The sequence below is a fragment of the Triplophysa rosa genome, linkage group LG7 (assembly GCF_024868665.1).
Source record: "Triplophysa rosa linkage group LG7, Trosa_1v2, whole genome shotgun sequence".
Lineage (NCBI taxonomy): Eukaryota > Metazoa > Chordata > Actinopteri > Cypriniformes > Nemacheilidae > Triplophysa > Triplophysa rosa.
In genome coordinates this window covers 12297174-12317710 of record NC_079896.1, presented here as the reverse complement: position 1 = coordinate 12317710, position 20537 = coordinate 12297174, and the positions used below count along the sequence as shown (strand labels likewise).

At 43.3% G+C, this 20537-nt stretch overlaps 1 long non-coding RNA gene across 1 annotated transcript; it reads right to left on the bottom strand.

Moving 5' to 3' along the window:
- Positions 1-4245: 4245 nt before the first annotated feature.
- Positions 4246-5786, bottom strand: LOC130557280 (uncharacterized). Its single transcript, XR_008963285.1, has 3 exons — positions 5162-5786; positions 4758-4793; positions 4246-4463 (listed from the first exon to the last, which is right to left on the bottom strand). It is a non-coding gene; the product is annotated as an uncharacterized LOC130557280 (long non-coding RNA).
- Positions 5787-20537: the final 14751 nt, after the last annotated feature.

Here is a 20537-nt window from a genome sequence, read left to right as displayed (position 1 = left end):
TCGGTCTTATCGTCCAGGTTCCAAGAACCTCAAGCCAGATGCCCTGTCCCGAGTATATGCTAGCAGTCACCAAGTAGGACCTTTGACACCTGTAATTCCGAGTTCCAAGATTGTGGCCCCATTACGGTGGGAGATCGAGGGATTGGTCAGACAAGCCCAGACTCAAGAACCAGACCCAGGAGGAGGCCCTGCCAATCGCTTGTTTGTGCCTAAGAGAGTCCGATCACAAGTTCTCCAGTGAGGTCACTCCTCTCGTCTGACCTGTCACCCGGGCACAGACCGCACCCTCGAGTTCCTCCAAAGGAGGTTTTGGTGGCCCACTATCAAGTAGGACGTCAAAGGCTTTGTCAGCACCTGTGCCACTTGTAATCAGGGGAAGGTTACTCACCAGGTGCCGCATGGTCTGCTCCACCCTTTACCCATTCCTAAGAGACCTTGGTCCCACTTGTCCATGGACTTTGTAACTGGACTCCCTCTGTCCCAAGGCAATACCACCATTACGGTGATCGTCGACAGGTTTTCCAAAGCTGCCAGGTTCATTCCTTTACCCAACTTGCCCACTGCCAGAGAGACTGCCAAATAGATTATCACCCACGTCTTCCGAGTGTTTGGCATCCCACTGGACATTGTCTCTGACCGAGGGCCTCAGTTCTCCTCTCGCTTCTGGCGAGCATTCTGCCAACTTTTAGGAGTTTCAGTGAGCCTTTCATCAGGGTTCCACCCAGAGTCCAACGGTCAGACGGAAAGACGATGGTGCTGAGGTGCATGACCACTAAGAAACCTTCCTCCTGGGCTCAGTACATCATGTGGGATGAATATGCCCATAACACCCTGCGTAGCTCTGCGACTGGCGTTTCCCCTTTCGAGTGCCAGTTCGGCTACTTCCCCACACTGTTCCCGGATCAAGAGGTCGATGTTGGGGTTCCCTCTGCCCAGAGGTTCATTCGACGTTGTCGCCAGATGTGGTCAAGGGCGCGTCGGGGGCTAATCAAAGCGGCGCAGCAATACCAGAGGCAAGCAAACCGCAGGCGCCGGCCTGCCCCGAGTTTGCGCCCGGGACAAAGAGTGTGGCTATCAACCAAGAACCTTCCCCTCAGAGTCGAGTCCCGGAAGTTGGCCCAAAGATTCATTGCGCCCTTCAAAATGGCTAGGAAAGTAAACCCTGTCACTTACCAATTACACTTACCTAGGTCCCTCCGAATAAATCCTACTTTTCATGTCTCCCTCCTTAAACCTGTTTTGTGTTCTCAATTTTCTCCACCAGATAAACCTCCTCCCCCTCCGCGCATTATTGGGGGCCAGCCGGCGTACACGGTCCACCGCACATCCACCGCGTCTCCCTTTGGGTTCCCCATTCCTCAGTGGCAATGGTGTAAAGAGTTCACCTCCAACATTAGAGACCCGGGTTCGAGTCTCGGCCCTGACAGATAACAAAAGTTAAATACTAAAACAAACAATATGTGCTTTCCTCTCCACTCACTCTGTTCCTGCAGGCAGTGCAGACATTTGGCCTACAGGTGGTTTGTCAGCTGGTTCTGGGCTTTGCTTGGACAGAGTGTACGTGTCATCAATATGTTGGATTCAGATCCCCCCTCGACTGAAACGCGACATGCTCAGCAATGGCTTCCACCATGGAAGGTCTGTCATGCTGAGCAGACAGGTACTGAGGCACAGAAATCCGCTGTATAGCATCCAGATATGGAAGGGGATCACAGACAACCTCTTCAAAAACACCGTCCATCAAGTTTTGACATAGCCTGTGATAAGTGTAGTGTATTTTGAGGAAACTATGAATTTAAACACAGTAACCTACAAATAATTAATGGTGATTAACCATTGATTATTTTGTACACTTTACCTGATGCAGCAGAGCCAATAACAGCGACTTACTAAATGTACTCGTCCAGCAAGTGATCAGCAGGTCGTATATTAACTCTAAGAAATATTACTTTCCTGGCCTTGGAAAAACAATATTCTTACTGTAGTACAGTACCACTTCAGAAATCTTAACGAAATCAAGCAGTTTAAGTGACCTTGATATGTGATAAATAAACACAGAAACAATTTGAGCGTGGATACACATGCGGTTTATTTATCTACACTACGGGGGAACTAAAACCAACTACTAACAAAGACCAAACATTAACAAACAAACATAAAAACGTAAAACAGTAGAGAATGAAAGAAATAGATAAAGTAAAGAAAAATGGCAGTATTAAATCAGCTACTCACATCTGCACGAACCATCAAGGACAAATCTCCTTATTTAAAAGGGGCAAAGCTTATACGCAACTGGTTAGCAATAGTTCAGATACTTGCATTGGCTTCTTTGTTTCTCGGGACACGTGCTGGCGCGCGTATCAAAGGGTCCTGATGTGTTCGGAGCAAGCCGTGAGTCCGTCTGATTTAGCTGAGAGAAACTGTCTCTGAGGAGAGGCAGGTCTCGAGAGGTTGAAAGAAAACGAGCGAGCGAACGCGCACGAGCGCGCACGAGCGCGAACGCACACAAGCGAACGAACATACACAAAAGAGCAAGCTTTCCTGCATGTTCAGATGTTTTAACACAGAGGGCGTCACACCCCTCCAAGGTGGGCGATCCAATGTGATGAGATAGTTTTGGGCGCGAAAACATGTTTCTTTGTCCGGCACACTAATTCATTTGCATTTATGGTCGCCTGGGAGTTTGGAGCAGGAATAGACTTAGAATAGAATAAAATGAGTATGGTATAAAATACATTACTGTGCTATACACTAGGGCTGTGCAATTAATCGAAAATAATTGTAATCGTCAATTTTGGCCTTCAACAATTACAAAAACAAAATAATCGAGGTGAAACGATTATTGTGCCACATTCCATTTTGCAAGGATCCTCTCTTTTCTTGTGGTATAAATCCACAGCGCACCCCCTTTCTTTAAAGTGGTTCAGCTGTGCTATTTCTTTACATTTCTTTTTCAGTTGAATTCACAGTTTAAAAGCAAAGTTATTCATTTTCTATGTTGTTTTAAAAGTTAATGAGTAATCGTGTTAAATAATCGGGATCTCAATATTGGCCAAAATAATCGTGATTATGTTTTTTTGTCATAATCGAGCAGCCCTAGCGTGTTCTATTAAATAGGGCTGTGCAATTAATCGAAAATTAATTGTAATCATCAATTTTGGCCTTCAACAATTACAAAAACAAAATAATCGAGGTAAAACGATTATTGTGCCACATTCCATTTTGCAAGGATCCTCTCTTTTCTTGTGGTATAAATCCACAGCGCACCCCTTTCCTTACAGTGGTTCAGCTGTACTATTTCTTTACATTTATTTTTCAGTTGAATTCACAGTTTAAAAGCAAAGTTATTTATTTTCTATGTTGTTTTAAAAGTTAATGAGTAATCGTGTTAAATTATCAGGATCTCAATATTGGCCAAAATAATCGTGGTTATGTTTTTTGTCATAATTGAGCAGCCCTACTATACACCATATTCTAAGACATGAAAATGGAAACACGTAGATATGAAACATGAAGGGATTACAATTACATTGACCTGTAGTTTCGACAAGAATGTAAATATACACAGAATACCACTAAGCACAAATGCCTTTGAGGTTATAGGTGAAGGAGAATAACATAGAGACAAGCGTACAGCGTGGAGATTCATGTGTATACACTTTAAACCACACTGTAAAAATTAAAGGTACTTTGAGGAACCATTTGGGGTTCTTCACATTGCCACGCTGGCGGAACCCTCAGGGTAAACTCAAGGCACTGCTTAATGAAGGGCGGTTCTCTGAGGAACCCTCCAAGGCTTCTTGGGGATCCCTTTTATTAAAATGGTCTGGAACCATCTTGGGTGCTTCAAAGCACCAATACACAGTTTATATTTGCTATTCACAATATTTTAATAAGCAGAAATACTAAATCAAATACAACAGTTTATTGATAAACAACAACAATTTACATTGAATAAATATTTACAGAATGGTAAATATTGAACATTACCATCCTAAATTCATGAAATCACACGTATAATTAATATTGTGTTGGTGATATTGTTATAAATGAAAAGTCTTTATCTTAACAAAACTAACCAAATAATTTGCCTTAATTTTAAATATACTGTACATACAGAAATATTTCAGATACTTTGTACAATTGTAAAAAAGTCCAGCAAAAAAGTAGTCTCTCATAGCAAGGCCTACACCCATGGTAAAGTTGTAATTTGCCAAATAGCAAGTCCTTACGAGCTATAGAAAACAATGCTGTTCTCTCCAAATGGGTTTCCTGCTATTACCAGGTGGTGTGAGGATCCATGTAGTCAAAGTAAAAATTATTTCTATAGTACATTTCACAATTTTGCATTGCTAAAGTATTTATGGCAAAAAGAGAACAGGAGCTGCGCCTGTTGGCCTTAGGTGTCCCAGGCAGTGCAAGGATGAGCATCAGGGTGGGCTGGTCTGTTGGCCTTGGTTGCCCTGCGAATAAGACATGGAGACCAAAAAGAGGGATTTAGATAATGTCTCATAAAACATTAAATTTAATCATTTAGCACATCACAAATTGGTTTACAAATGTAACAATAAACAAAATATTACAATGCCTGGAAGTCACTGTTTTGGTCTATGGTTAAGGAGTACAATAGGCTATTTATAGCAACAACTGTAATAATCCACTTTATTCAGATTTTCCATTGTCAATGAGTATTTTTACATGTGCAAATATAACAAATAACATAATAATGAAAATATCACAATAAATATAATACTTACATTTTTTTGCTGCTCAACTGGAAAATACTGAAAATTCTGAGTTAAAAGGATAAAAACAGAACTGAATGATAAAAATATTTAATTACAGGCAATTTATGTAACATGGGTGGGAAAATAATTCAACACAAACATCAATAAGTTAAAAAAGAGCTATACATTCACTAAAAGTGAACATAATAGCTAAAAGTGTCTAAACGTCATTGTTTGTCATTTAACACTAACGTTACCCATTAACGTTAGCCAAACAAGCTTCATCTTAACTTATATTCGTTAGCATCTCGGCTAAAACATGCGCTGCCTACACTGTGTAAATAAATGGTTTAAAGACGTGTCAGAGTATACATTTATATAAATAGTATATAGTTAATATATTTAAGTTATTTATATATTTTGACTTTACTTACATCCAATGGGACAGTCGAGAGGTTGTTGCGATCCGTTATTTTGAATTCCCGCCTGTCGCGCGAGCGGAACAACACCGGTGAACACTCGTGCCACTGATGTTTGATCGCAGACGGATCGGCGACATCAAAGCACAGTGAGAGATATTTGTGAACTGACTGCTCTGTATGCTTTAGAGATGTTATTCTAAGTCCGCATGCGTTTTGTCATAAGGTGATCGGTCTGCGCAGAGCTGGAAAAAGTTAAACACACATACTAACGAAAGCGCCACATGGCACATGCATTGACGCTGCGACATTGGGCCAACAGCGCCACAGTACTGTGGAGGGCGAGACTGCACAATAAACACACAGAGCAGCTGCGGTTTGTTTGGATGGAAAGCACAACAACGTTTACATTTTCAAAAGATTTCAGTGACTTAGGATCTACTTATAGAATAAAAATGTTTATTTATAATATATTAATATAATTAATCATATAATACAAATAAGAAATATAAAATAATCAAAAAGCTTGATGAAATTTTTCAAAATAACATTTAGCCTTTTCTAATCATGTGCACGATTTTAAAACGTGTGTTCACTTAGCAGGGGCCAAAAACCAAACTTTGGACTATTCTTATTCTCATAAAACATCAAAATGATCAGACACTAATTGATCAGATCAGAATTTTGTGGGGTTCCTCTAGATACTGTCATGTACAAGAGAGATTCTCCAGGAACCACTTACAAGTTTACAGATCTTACAAGAGCCATTTTTTAGAATTGGAGTTCCTTCAATAACCCGCAAAGCACTTTGAGGTCCCAGTGTAGTGAAAAGGTGACTCCAGAACTTCACAACTGAATGTGGGGTTATTCAAGAATCTTCTAGGTTCCTGGAAGAACCACAAAGACTATAGATGGTTCCACCATAACCCTTTTATTGAGAAAAAGAGCTTTGGAGCACTTAAAATACAGTTTAAGGTTCTTTAAGTACACAACAGGATATTTGAGGCACTTTTTCTTTTTACTGTGTGGGGTTATTCAAGAATCTTCTAGGTTCCTGGAAGAACCACAAAGACTATAGATGGTTCCACCATAACCCTTTTATTGAGGAAAAGAGCTTTGTTGCACTTAAAATACAGTTAAGGTTCTTTGAGTACACAACAGGATATTTGAGGCACCTTTTATTTTTACTGTGCAGTCTTTTGTGGCTAAGGAAAGAGAAGGAGACATTCTTTTGGAAGAATTTGAGGCTCTCAGTCCCTGGGGGCCACATGGCTTTTCTCACTTTGGTGAACAGTATTGTCCTGCCCCAAGAACCTCCTCTGAAGTCTAGGGGAGAGTATCCGAATCTGTCCTGGTCAGTGATGAAGGTGTTGAGAATAGGACATTTGACCAGACTTGTTGGTGCCTGGTCGTAGTCCTGCTGAGAGGTTCCTGTGTTTTACGATCACAGATGGTAAACTTTGATCCGACCATACCGTACATAAGTTATTTTTATTTATTTGCACATTTGTAAGTATTGTTTAAAATAAATATTTTTTGGAAAATGTGCAAAAATGTGGGCTCTGTCTTTACTGGTTTAACGGTATGTCCTCCCTTCTTAGCCTTTGGAAAGAGAAGCATTTAGTCGATCGTGATGAATTCTTATAGCAACCGTTGTAAACACGACAGCTTACTTCTTAGATCAGATGGCTTTGTGTTGTTTTCAGGCGGTCCGTTAAAGAACGCGACACGCACATCTACCGGAAATCCTGTGAATTTTAACCAATCCGATGACGACTTTGAACGTGCTGAAGTGTTTCCAAAAAAGTGTGCCATATGCATCAGACATTCAGCCAATGGATCATGGACGTGATGTCTGAAGCTGAGACTAGGTACAACCTAATGCACAACACAAACAAACTTAAAAATTGTTGATATTGCCATTGTCGCTACATCAACGTTTGTATTTAACACTAAAATTAAAAATACAATTTTAAAATACAGTACAGCTATACTATTTTGTAACCTGTAAACTTTAACAGAAAAGCACTTCACTTCAGGTGTTTTAGTTAGAACAGCCCCAAACAGGTTTGCATTTTCAGTTCTGAGGGAGAAGACATACCTGCATAGCATTCCGATGAAGGGGAAAACAACATTTTTGGGTGCAAAGTGCAATATAACTTTGTGTCCACATCTGAAAAGGACTCTCTTGTTTATCATGGCATTATGTAGCCTAATCAGTGCTCTCGAACCTTGGGGGAAATCAGTGTCATGTTACTGATACAACACATGAATATTGGAGGATTAACAAAACGTGCCCCATATATGCTTATGAGTTTTTTAATAACACACATTGAGGTTACACACCTGGTTGAAACCACTTGCTATGGTTCTTAGACAACCTCTGTTCATGTTGACACATAGGGAATGCTGGGTTAGAATGTGTGTATGAATGTCCATTTGGCTAACTTCTCTGGTCCTGAATCAGACCTTCTCTTATGCCACTTCTTCACCAAACTACAGTCTTGCTCTCTGGAAATTTTCTCCACCTTCGACAATCCTAATGAAGTAAAATTTACAGGCAAAACATATCACAGATTGAAAAAAAATTGTTGATGCTTCTTCAGAAGTATGGCTAGGTACTTCAACCATGAATATCTGAAATGTATTTTCTGTCAACCAATATTCAAGCATTACCTTTCGCCATGTGCCAGACGTCATAATAGTGTTTGACTATGATCCTTTAGGAACTTTTGTATCTGGGGGTGACGGTCAGTGACAATGCAGTCTAACTGTACACCGCTTTCCTCCAGACGATCCAAGCTTGTCAGGGTTCTGGTAGACGGAGAGCACACCACAGAGGTAGATAAGAAAAAGGAGTTTATTTCAAAAACAGGTATATTCAAAAACAGGTAAGTATTCAAAAACAGGAATATCCAAAAACAGGTAAGTATTCAAAAACAGGAATATCCAAAAACAGGTAAGTATTCAAAAACAGGAATATCCAAAAACAGGTAAGTATACTTATCGGGGTATAGAATTGCAGTGAAGACAACAAGACTGAACAGGGAAGAACAAAAAGGTGCAAACTTAAATAGAATCCTGATGATGTGATGCAGGTGTGGACTAATCAAAAATGGTGGATGTGCGGTGCATGCTGGGAAACTGAGTTCAGAACTCCGGGGAGAGGGAACGGGTGAAGCGAGCTGGCGGTGACGACATGGGGGGCGTGGCCGGTGGTGCTGAAACCGTTACAGTACCCCCTCCTCCATGGTCCGCTCCAGCGGACCTACCAGGGTGACGGGGTCGACCTCGAAGTCGAGGACCCGGACGTTCAGGATGGGTTTGGTGGAACTCTCGTAGGAGTGCTTGGTCTAGAATGTCAATCCGTGGTACCCAGGATTGTTCTTCAGGTCCGTAGCCCTCCCAGTTGATTAGGTACTCGAGGTGACCTCCCCGTCTCCTGGAGTCCATGATCTCCTCTACCCTGAAGATCTGTTGGGCGGCGTCCAGAGGTGGTGGAGGAGGAGGCAGATCTGTTGTTACAGCAGGGTCTGTAGAGGAAACAGAAACAGGAGTAATAAAGGGTTTGAGAAGGGAAACGTGAAAGGAGGGGGAGATCCGGTAGTGTTTGGGCAGCTGGAGGCGGAAGGTGACGGGATTGATCTGTCGAGTGATGAGGAATGGTCCGATGTATTTGGGACTCAGCTTCCGGCAGGGTTGTCGCAGGCGTAAGTCCCTTGTGGACAACCAGACCCGTTGCCCTGGGGCATACTGGGGGTTTGGGGATCTTCGGGCGTCCGCATGGAGCTTCTGCCTGCGGATAGCCTGCTGGAGGTGGTGGTGAGCTGAGTCCCAGACCCTCTCGCTCTCCCGAAACCAGTGATCGACAGCTGGCACCGATGAGGGTTCTCCAGACCAGGGGAACAGGGGAGGTTGATATCCTAGGATACACTGAAACGGGGTGAGACCGGTTGAGGTCTGTCGAAGGGAGTTTTGGGCGTACTCCGCCCAGGGTAGGAAACGGTGCCAGCTGTGTTGGTGAGTATGGCAGTATGATCTCAGGTACCTCCCGATGTCCTGTATCTTCCGCTCAGCCTGGCCGTTCGCCTGAGGGTGATATCCGGAGGTCAAGCTCACCGAGATGTTCAGTATTCTGAAGAAGGCCTTCCAGACCCGGGAGATGAATTGGGGACCCCTGTCTGACACAACGTCTTCAGGAAGCCCGTAATTGCGAAACACATGGGTAAACAGGGCCTCAGCCGTCTCTAGTGCAGTGGGGAGCTGAGTGAGGGGAATCAACTTGCATGCTTTGGAGAACCTATCCACTGCCACCAGGATACAGGTGAATGTGTCAGACAGGGGCAGGTCGGTGATAAAGTCCACTGCGAGGTGAGACCACGGTCGTTGGGGTATGGGCAATGGGAGTAGTTTTCCCTCCGGCAGGCGACGTGGTGTCTTTGCGATGGCGCAGACTGAGCATCCTTTGACGAATCGGGCGATGTGCTGAGTCATCCCAGGCCACCAGTATCGGGCGGAGATGAGCGAGAGGGTGCGCTGTCTGCCTGGGTGTCCTGATCCCGGAACAGAATGAGCAGAGTCCACGAGGGTAGTGCGGAGCTCGGATGGCACAAAGATCCTACCCTCGGGACCTCCCGGCGGAGTAGGGTGTTGGAGTTCAGCGATGTCCCGGTCGAGGGCCCACTGGATGGGGCAGACGAACAGGGCTGGAGGAAGCACTGGTTCAGGTTCGGTTAAATCTGGGGTGACGTAGTGTTGTCTGGAGAGAGCATCAGCTTTGCCATTTTGCGAGCCAGGTCGGTAAGTCACTTTGAAGTCGAACCGTGAGAAGAAGAGTGCCCAACGGGCCTGACGAGAATTCAGCCTCCGGGCCTCTTTGAGGTACTCCAGGTTACGGTGATCGGTGATCACGGTGAAGGGATAGTTCGCGCCCTCCAGCCAGTGTCGCCATTCTTCCAGAGCCAGTTTGATGGCTAGGAGCTCTTTATTCCCGATGTCGTAGTTTAACTCCGCCGGGGATAGCTTGCGGGAGAAGTAAGCACATGGATGGAGTCTAGGAGGCTTCCCCTGCCGCTGAGAGAGCACCGCTCCTACCCCGGTCGAAGAGGCATCCACTTCCACGAGAAAAGGCAGGTCTGGGTCGGGTAGAAGTAGGGTAGGAGCAGTACAGAAGGCTTGCTTCATCTGGTCAAAAGCTTTGAGAGCTTCGGGATTCCAGGACAGGGATCTCGAGCCTTTTCCAGTCATGGCGGTGAGGGGAGCTGCAATAGAGCTGAATCCAGCGATGAAGCGCCGGTAGAAATTAGCAAATCCTAAAAACCGCTGCATCTCCCTCACCGTATGGGGTTGTGACCAGTTCTGGACCGCCTCCACCTTCCCCTGATCCATGGTAACTTGGTTGAAAGAGATGATATAACCCAGAAATTGTATGGTGGATTGGTGAAACTGGCATTTCTCGAGTTTCAGGTATAGTTTATGTTGGCGTAGGCGTTGGAGGACGATGGAGACATGGGTAACGTGAGCGGGTCGAGAGCGGGAGTAAATAAGTATATCGTCGAGGTAAATTATAACGAATTTCCCCAGCAGGTCCCGGAAGATCTCATTCATAAAGCTCTGGAACACTGCTGGGGCGTTCACCAAGCCGAAGGGCATGACCTTATATTCGTAATGACCGTTGGGAGTCACAAAGGCCGTTTTCCATTCGTCACCTGGGCGAATCCGAATCAGGTTGTAGGCGCTTCTTAGATCCAGCTTGGTGAACAATGTGGCATGGCGTAACTGTTCCAGGGTGGCAGGTATCAGGGGAAGAGGATAGGCGAAGCGCTTGGTGTGACGATTGAGAACCCGATAGTCTATGCAGGGACGAAGACCTCCATCCTTTTTCCCTACGAAGAAGAAGCTTGACGCGGCAGGGGAGACAGACGGTCGGATGAAACCTTGTTGTAATGCCTCCTCGATATACTCCTCCATGGCCTTCTGCTCCGGGATGGACAAGGAATAGATCTTTCCTTTGGGCATTGTGGCCCCAGGCAGCAGCTCAATGGCGCAGTCCCATGGCCGGTGAGGAGGCAGCTCCGTAGCCCTCAGCTTGGAGAAGACGTCCTGGAACGACCGATAATCTACGGGAACCTCCCCGGAGTTGAGGACCTCAGGACTCTCGACGGTAGTGGCTAGGATGGGTAGTACCGGTTTTAGGAAAGCTTCCTCCTTGATCGGGACCCTGGTGTTGGCGGTGCGACCCGCCCATCCGGATATGATGCCAGTGCGCCAGTCCACGATAGGTTGACGTTCCATCAGCCAGGGTCCTCCCAGGACGATATCGGAGGTGGACCCCTCCAGTACCCATTGCCTGGGAGAGATGTGAAGGGTGATGGGTGGGGAATGGTGTGTGATCCGACCTCGGCCCAGCGGTTTTCCTAGGATGTCTTGCACAAACATGGTCCTCTCGTTCCTTAGGCGTGGGAAGCCCAACTGAGTAAGAAGATTCAGAGAAATGAAGTTCCCGGCGGCTCCAGAGTCAATCAGGGCGTGGACTGGAACAGAGAAGTTAGGTGCAATAATGACCACTTGGGTAAGAGCAAGGTGAGGTAAGGAGGCCGGTGTATGGATAGAACTCACCGCTGGTCGAGCCGGACGGACGGGGCAGACGGCTAGGCGATGACCTGACCCTCCACAGTACAGACAAAGGTTAAGGTTCCGCCTCCGTGTACGTTCCTCAGGACATAGTCGAAAACGATCCACATCCATGGGTTCTGGGTCTGAAGAAGTCCGGGAAGCAGAGGTAGTAACCCGTGGAGGAAATGTACCGGGTGATGATGGCGAACAGGCTGACAGACGTTGGGCAATACTAATGGATCGTTGTATGAGAGCCTCCAGACCGACCGAGTCATCGTAGATGGCCATGTGTAATCGGATAGAGTTCTGTAGCCCTTGGCGGTAGACCGAGACAAGCGCCGGCTCATTCCATCCACTGGTCGCCGCAAGGGTGCGGAACTGGAGGGCATAATCCGCCACTGAAAGGCGTCCTTGTCGAAGCCTCAGCAGTAGATCGTGCACCGAAAGGTAATCCATTGCTTGGCCAAAGACCCCTTTAAAGTGCTCAAGAAAAGACTTCAGATTAGTAGTAAGTGGACCTCCGGCCTGCCAAATCCCGTATGCCCAGTTCAGGGCCTTAACGCTCAGGAGGGAGATGATGAAGGCTACCTTGGATTTGTCCGTGGAGAATTGACCGGGGTGCAACTGTATGTAGAGCTCACATTGGAGACAGAGCCCGCTACACTCCTCCACGGAGCCAGTATATCGGTTGGGTAGGGCCATGGGACTAGACGCCGATGGTGGGTTAGACGGAAGGAGTGCAGGTGCGGGTTGGTTCCGGAGTAGGGTGACCAGTTCAGAGAGGGGATCAGAGGGAGCTGGAGGTGAAGGACCGGGAGAAGTCTGTGGTGTGGTCATGGTGTGGGGTTCAGTCTACTGTCAGGGTTCTGGTAGACGGAGAGCACACCACGGAGGTAGATAAGAAAAAGGAGTTTATTTCAAAAACAGGAATATCCAAAAACAGGTAAGTATTTCAAAAACAGGTATATCCAAAAACAGGTAAGTATTTCAAAAACAGGAATATCCAAAAACAGGTAAGTATTTCAAAAACAGGAATATCCAAAAACAGGTAAGTATTCAAAAACAGGAATATCCAAAAACAGGTAAGTATACTTATCGGGGTATAGAATTGCAGTGAAGACAACAAGACTGAACAGGGAAGAACAAAAAGGTGCAAACTTAAATAGAATCCTGATGATGTGATGCAGGTGTGGACTAATCAAAAATGGTGGATGTGCGGTGCATGCTGGGAAACTGAGTTCAGAACTCCGGGGAGAGGAAACGGGTGAAGCGAGCTGGCGGTGACGACATGGGGGGCGTGGCCGGTGGTGCTGAAACCGTTACAAAGCTTCTTCTAATGCCCTCCTTCTCCATGTGGTAGCTTCCCCCTACCTCATTACTTTGTGTACAAACAAACATAAAATGTATATGTAATATCTCCATAAATTACATATTATGAAGTGTGTATGAAAAGTAGAAGTCTGTTCCGCTCTATGTAAAACTTGGTGATGAAGTTATGTATGCTGTATTTTCTCTTTGAAATGTTCACAGATTTTTACACGTTGACACTACAGACAAAGGGGTCGACTGCCAACATGACATTAAATAAGTAGTATACTTGCCATTTATAAGTAGTAGTACATAACAAGAGTATGTTATCCATAGTCTGCTGTTAAAGTACACATATTTTCAAATACTTGCACCAGCTGTATGTCTACAATGTTGTTGGTCTGCAAGTCCATCATGGTGTAGCTCCCATACTTTGCAGAATGTCCTGCAATTTAAAAATAAAGTAAATAATAATTTTTAAATACAACAGTTATGTATCAGACAGACACACTTCTTCATCTGCATATTTACACGGCCTTGTGTAACGCATAGTTGTTTAAATAGTAAGATAAATTAACGACATTATTGTTCTGCCTCAGGTAGTTCAGTTGCAAATTTTGCTCCTTATTCCACTTGTGGATGATAGCAGGTTCAAGGTATGTCCTGGCATGTTTTCTAAAACAGGGGTCTGCAACGTTTTTCGGGGCAAGGACCCGAGATGTATGGAGCAGGGAGGGACCCCTTTTACTAAATGTGTAAACATTTTTACTAGGGCTGTAAAACGATTAATCGTGATTAATCGCATCCAGAATAAAAGTTTGTGTTTACATAATATATGTATGTGTACTGTGCATATTCATTTTGTATAATTAAACACAATAACATACACATACATGTATATATATTTAGAAAATGTTTAAATGTATTTATTTATATTTACCAATAATTTAAATTATATATAAGCGTTTATTAATTTTTATATTTTATATTTTTCTTAAATATGTAGATGTATGTGTTTATAAATACAAAATTAATATGCACATTGCACAGACATATATTATGTGAACACAAACTTTTATTCTGGGTGCGATTAATCGTTTGACAGCCCTAATTTTTACTATTTACATAGAAACAACCCTTATTGTCACAGTAATATTATGTAAAGACATTACATTACCACTATTATGCATGTTATTGTTGCACATACATACTTTTCTGTGTATTATTTTTATTATTAATATAGATTGTTTGATTATTTTAAGGGATTTGCAGCATTAACAATTTACTTGTCCTGAACCTTAGTTTTTATTAAAGGGAACCCGGTGTATAGAGAGATGTATGGCTTAATGCATTGTAATAGCCTTACACTACTAGCATTTGTCGTTAGAAACACATCAAATATTTTCAGTTCTTAAAAAAACCCTAAATGTAATACTCATTTTAACCTAAGGAGGCCGCCATATTCTTTTTCGATGACGTAAACTGGTTGCACGCACAGCTAGGCAGCCAAACTAAACACCGACACACTAATCAGTTCGTCAGTAAATATAAGGTTCTGTAGGATAATATATGTGTGTGTGTGTGTGTGTGTGTGTGTGTGTGCGTGCGTGCGTGCGTGCGTGCGTGCGTGCGTGCGTGCGTGCGTGTGTGTGTGTAACAATGTTCACAACAAGGAAGAAGGAGGAGGGAACCGGCGAACGTTGAACAACAAAACTTTAATAAAATAAACAAACAACAAAACGAAAGTAAAATGCCGGCAGCTCCCTCACGGTCGACTGCCGGTCACACATAATAAAACATAACGTAAAGTCCAGGCCTAGTTCTCTCTCGTCCTTTACTGTTGTCACTCCTCCTTTTATATAATGCTAAAAGAAGAAAGAAAATAAAGATGCTATTTGGTGTATTTTCCTACATTTTAATATTGTTTGTCAGAAACAACACAAACATGTATATTAATAACCAAAATCATTTCGAATTTATCATATACATGATGTTTTAGCCATTATACAATGCATTTTATCCAGATTTTGACTTTTTGATGTTGATTTATCAACATCAGTAGCCTAACGTTATTGTCTCCCTCGGTCATTAGCTGACGGGGACTAATATTCACGTGTGCTCTAATACACAATAAATAACCAAACCGCAAGCATTATTATTGTGTTTATCCGTATATTCTCATAATGTATAAAGTATACGATTATGGTGGATGCTGATGTCTTAAATAGTCTTAAATGTCTCAAAGGCGGTAGTTTAAAGCTATGATTTAACGCACGCTCACCTTGAACAGACGTCTACTGAACGCGTTCTTCCGGCTGGCAGGCTGTTGCGAAAGAGAACAGGTTTAGGTCGCAACCATTTGACATCACAGATTCTGAAGCAAAAAAATGGCGGCCTCCAAGTAAAAATATTTTTTCAACGTTTGTGAATACTGTAACAGTTACACTGTTTTTTATTTCACAATTATAAAGTCAATGCCATTGTTCATATATTAAGCCATACATCGCTCTATACCCAGGGATCCTTTTAAGGCTTCAATGAGAACTTGTTTGTCAGAGTTTACAATGCAGAAGCGGTGTAGTGTCATTTGCCTGTCATATTACAGCTTTACAGCTTTAACACATTTAAACAGAAGTTCAGAAATAAACGAGAATGCACTTTATTTTCACGCAACTCCTTTCATACTCAGTATTTATCGGAAGGGAGACGATGAAGCAGGTGTAACGTTAACTTTGTTCTATTGCTTCTGCATGGTGTCTGATTCTTCTGATCTCACTTCCACATCCCGAATGACAAGTTTACAGAATAAAAGCTATTAATAGTATTAAAATAATAGAGTTATGTATGTTTGTGTGTGCAGCCAAGAGAAGCAGAGTTGGATGTGAGATGTCCCATGCGACCGCCCTGCCTGATGATACTGAAGTTGTCACTCACTGTGAGTATGAAGTCCCTTCATGCTTCAAACGCTCCACCATCATCCCTGTACAGAAGAAACCCAAAATCTCTGGACTTAATGCAGGGCTCCAGACTGCGACTAAATGGTCACATTTTGCGACTAGTGAGACAGCGCGAGCATTTTTTACAAGTCCTCGCGCATGTGCGACCTGCAAATTTGGAATTTCTTCTAGTTGTTATTTTATGTGGAGAGACGAGTAGAACGCGACCCGGCCGCCACCAGTGCAGGCTGTGTGTGATTGTCAACTGCGCGGGTCACTCACGTCACGGACGTTTCCCGCTTCCGCAGATGCGCAAAATCCAGGTCGTCATTGACAAATTTACACACACACAACGTGAGCGCATTACTACTAGTCGCTGTTTGCTGTGACGGATTTCTTGAGCCCGAGGACGAACGATTTGATATATGAGACTTTTAAAACGAAACTAACCACGGAGGAGTTCAGGAAACGTCATTTATCTGTGGATTACTTGAGACAGCGTTGGATCATTTCAAATCCGTTCACAGCAAGAACGAACGACAGGCGAATGCTCTTGTAAAGTTGTATTTGAAGTTATCGTTACATTGTGTTGTGAACATGAGGAAAGTGTCCTTAATGCACAATAAAATAATCGTAAGAAAATAACACGAGGTCTTTCATTTTGCTTTAACGTGTAACACTTAAAACAATTAATACTTTTTGACAAGCACAATTTCTGTTGGTTCAAATTAATTCAGATTACAATCTCTATTTAGCACCAATCAATAACAAAGCTTCTCTAGACTCTGCCTCTTTTTAAATAGGCAGAACCAAATCTGCTGTCAAGTAAGTAAGTTAACTTATTTGTCTGTATCAGTAATACAGTTATTTTGGGGAAATTTTGAATAATTTCATGCAGGCTGATTTAAGGTGTGCCGCTAATTTTTTTGCTTGCGCTCCTAAAATTTTCAGTCAGGGGCTGCAGTGCTCCTAGTAAAAAAAGTTAGTCTGGAGCCCTGACTTAATGACTACAGGCCTATTGCTTTAAAGAGTACATTCCTCAATATTTTTAAGGGCTTATTTTGGTTTATGGAGTGTCCGACAACAAGTTTATGTACATACATGATGTAAAAATACTATTATTTCGTAATAATAAGCAGTTTTTATTACCTTACTTCTTGACTGACTCTCAAATGATTCGTTCCGCGATTCATCTGTGTAATCTCCGCCTTTCCGCCAGCGTAGCGTAGTCTGATCTGATTGGTCAGATAGTGTAGTCTGCTGTGATTGGTCAGATGGTCTAGTCTGCTGTGATTGGTCAAATGGTCTAGTCTGCTGTGATTGGTCAAACGCGTTCAGCATGTGTCGCAAATGGACCGCCTATCATTACTGCTGTATTACGGTTTGCAGGTGGTTGGATATTAACAGTGTATAGAGAGAGATGGCGTCGATTTTACCTTACCAGTTCGAGCCCGAGTCTGACGAATCATTCTTTAATCCTTATACAGATGCCAGTAAGAAAAAGGACTGTTTTAGACACTTCTCTTGTAACAGTTAGTTATCACGGCATACAGTGTACGGTGTTCGTATCTTCAGATGTTATTATAACTATAGTACACCACGCAGTTCTTGAAATAAAGACTTTGCGAGTTAATATGGTTGAACACTTACATTAGCGCAACGAGTTTATAGCTAACGTTAGGTAAACAAACAGTAACAACCCCAAAAATAACGGTAACGTTAGCTAAACACAGACATGAGATAACGTCACACAAATTTAATTTTAAGTAAAGACAAAAATAAAGAGTCACACTTACAGGTTGTGATTCGGTGGAGCTTACAGGTCCAAATAAAGTTGGTATTGCAACATCTTTTAAGGAAAGACGTTTAATGTATCCTGCAGTAAAGGCGCCAAGATTGATGAAGCAATCTTCGGTAAAATGACGCGCGCAAAGTAAAACGTTCGGTTTATACTCCTTTGGTGTCGTTTGAAAAATAAATAGTAACCATTTTTTCCTCGAAGTTCTTCCTTTGGTAGTGAAAATAAGACTGACTTAGTTTCACTACATAGAACACAGCTTCTCTTAGACATGATGCACACGTCACGAACGAGCTAGTACAGTGTTTGGGAGGAGAGAGTTAAGTTTTCGCAGTCAGTAGGCGGGGATTTTTCTAGTGACGTAGGTACATTGTGGTTAAAGATTCGGACAGGTCATGGCTTGTTCGCGTGATTCAGAGTCGATTACCTTTTTTATAAGCTAATAACTTTGTTATTCGTTCACCTTCGGATTTACAACTTGGCAGATTGCTTACATTCAAACACGGCAAAATTAAACACTTCATGAAATGTATTTTTTATGATCTCGAGGAATGTACTCTTTAACATCTGTGGTCATGAAGTCATTTGAGAGACTTGTACTGGCCCACCTGAAGGACATCACCAGACCCTTCTTGATCCCCTCCAGTTTGCTTACCGAGCAAACAGGTCTGTGGACGATGCAGTAAACATGGGACTGCATTACATCCTACAACACCTAGACAGACCAGGACTTACGTCAGGATCCTGTTTGTAGACTTCAGCTTGGCCTTCAACACCATAATCCCTGGACCTCTTCTGCCCAAGTTTACCCAGCTCTCTGTGCCAACCTCTACCTGTCAGTGGATTATTAACTTCCTGTCGAACAGCAGCAGCTAGTGAGGTTGGGAAAATTTAATCCAGCACATGTACCATCAGCACCGGAGCTCCTCAAGGATGTGTTCTTCTCCACTGCTATTTTCACTCTACACAAACGAATGCACCTCTTCAGACCCTTCTGTCAAACTCTGAAGTTTGCAGATGACACCCCAGTCATTGCCTTATTCAAGAGGTGATGAATCTGCTTAAGAAAGGAGGTTGCTCAGCTGGCTGCCTGGTGTAGTCAAAACAACCTAGAGCTGAATGCATCAAGACAATGGAGATGATAGTGGATTTCAGAAGGAACCCTCCATCACTTCCTCCCCTCACCATCCTGGACAGCACTGTGGATACTGTGGAGTCATTCAGGTTCCTGGGCTCCACCATCTCTCAGGACCTGAAGTGGGAGTCCCACATAGACTCCATTGTAAAGAAGGCCCAGCATAGCAATTGAGGAAGTTCAACCTACCACAGGAGCTACTGACCCAGTTCTACTCATGGTCATCGAATCTGTTCTGTGCACTTCAATTACTGTTTGGTATGGCTCGGCCACCAAATCAGACCTACGAAGACTACAACGGACAGTTCGTAGTGCTGAGAAAATTATTGGTGCTCCTCTGCCCACACTTCAGGACCTGTACGATTCCAGAGTGAAAAACAGGGCAAGAAAAATCATCATTGACTCCACACACCCAGCACACAAACTCTTTGATCTGCTGCCCTCTGGCCGGCGCTTTAGAGCACCAACACCAGGACTTCCAGACACAGAAGCAGCTTCTTCCCCCAGGCAATCTCCCTCCTAAACAGATAACTGCTCCTTAAGAGCAATATTCCACTTCCACTACTCCTATAGTGTGCACTATAGTGCCTTATTATATCTACATTATTTATTTCTACATGTACATAGCCGCGGGAAGTGGGGGTGCTGAGGGGGCTGCAGCACCCCCTGGCGTCGAGTGAAAGAAAACTTTTTAACGGCGTTAAAAATATATAAATAAAAAATGTTAACAAAAAAAGAAAAATATATATTTTATTAATTTGCCTTTTAAATAACATTCATTTAAAATATTAATGACTAAACTGTAAAAGGTAAGCAATACCAACGCAATTGTCTCATGACGTCACACGGCATTCGTTAGTGAAGGTCAAGTGTCACGAGCGGTCTTTTCGTGAAAATGGCGCAAAAACGGATTTTAGACTTTTTTTCGAAGCCCAAACAAAGCCAGAAGAGACAGAACTCGAGTTTGAATTCAATTCAATTCAATTTTATTTATATAGCGCTTTTCACAATGTGCATTGTTCCAAAGCAGCTTTACAGGAGCAAATAAGAAAAACACAGAAAGGTAAAACACAGCACAGTGCATGGTGTTTATAGACCAAGCAAGATCATTATAATAAATAATATCTAATAAATAAATGAATAAATAAATAAATAAATGCAGTCTCCCGGTGAGCAAGCCAACACTGCACTGCTCTGCTGTGGCGAGTTTGCAGGTCAAGCGGATGAAACAGCGGACTTTAACCCGAAACCGCCGAGCAGGCCTATCACCAGCAGCAGCACGTCCGAAGCTAGTGAAGCGACCGTCCCGCCCGACCCGCCTCTGGGCACTGGAGCCGCGTTAATTCTAACAGTGACTCCACACCAACCATTTAACTTCAGTTTTCCTGTAAGGCAGCATGCAAAAGAGACATTTTTTCGTTCATTTAATGTGGGCTGGTTCCACAAATGGAGGTGGCTACATTACATTGAGGAAGGTGATCGCGTTGTTTGTTTTAACTGTGTAAAAGGAGTGGAGAAACGTCTCATCCGTGAAGACAGTGTGAGGTTTGACAACAGTTTTGTCAAAGGAGGCTTCTCGAACTGGCGGAAGGCCACAGA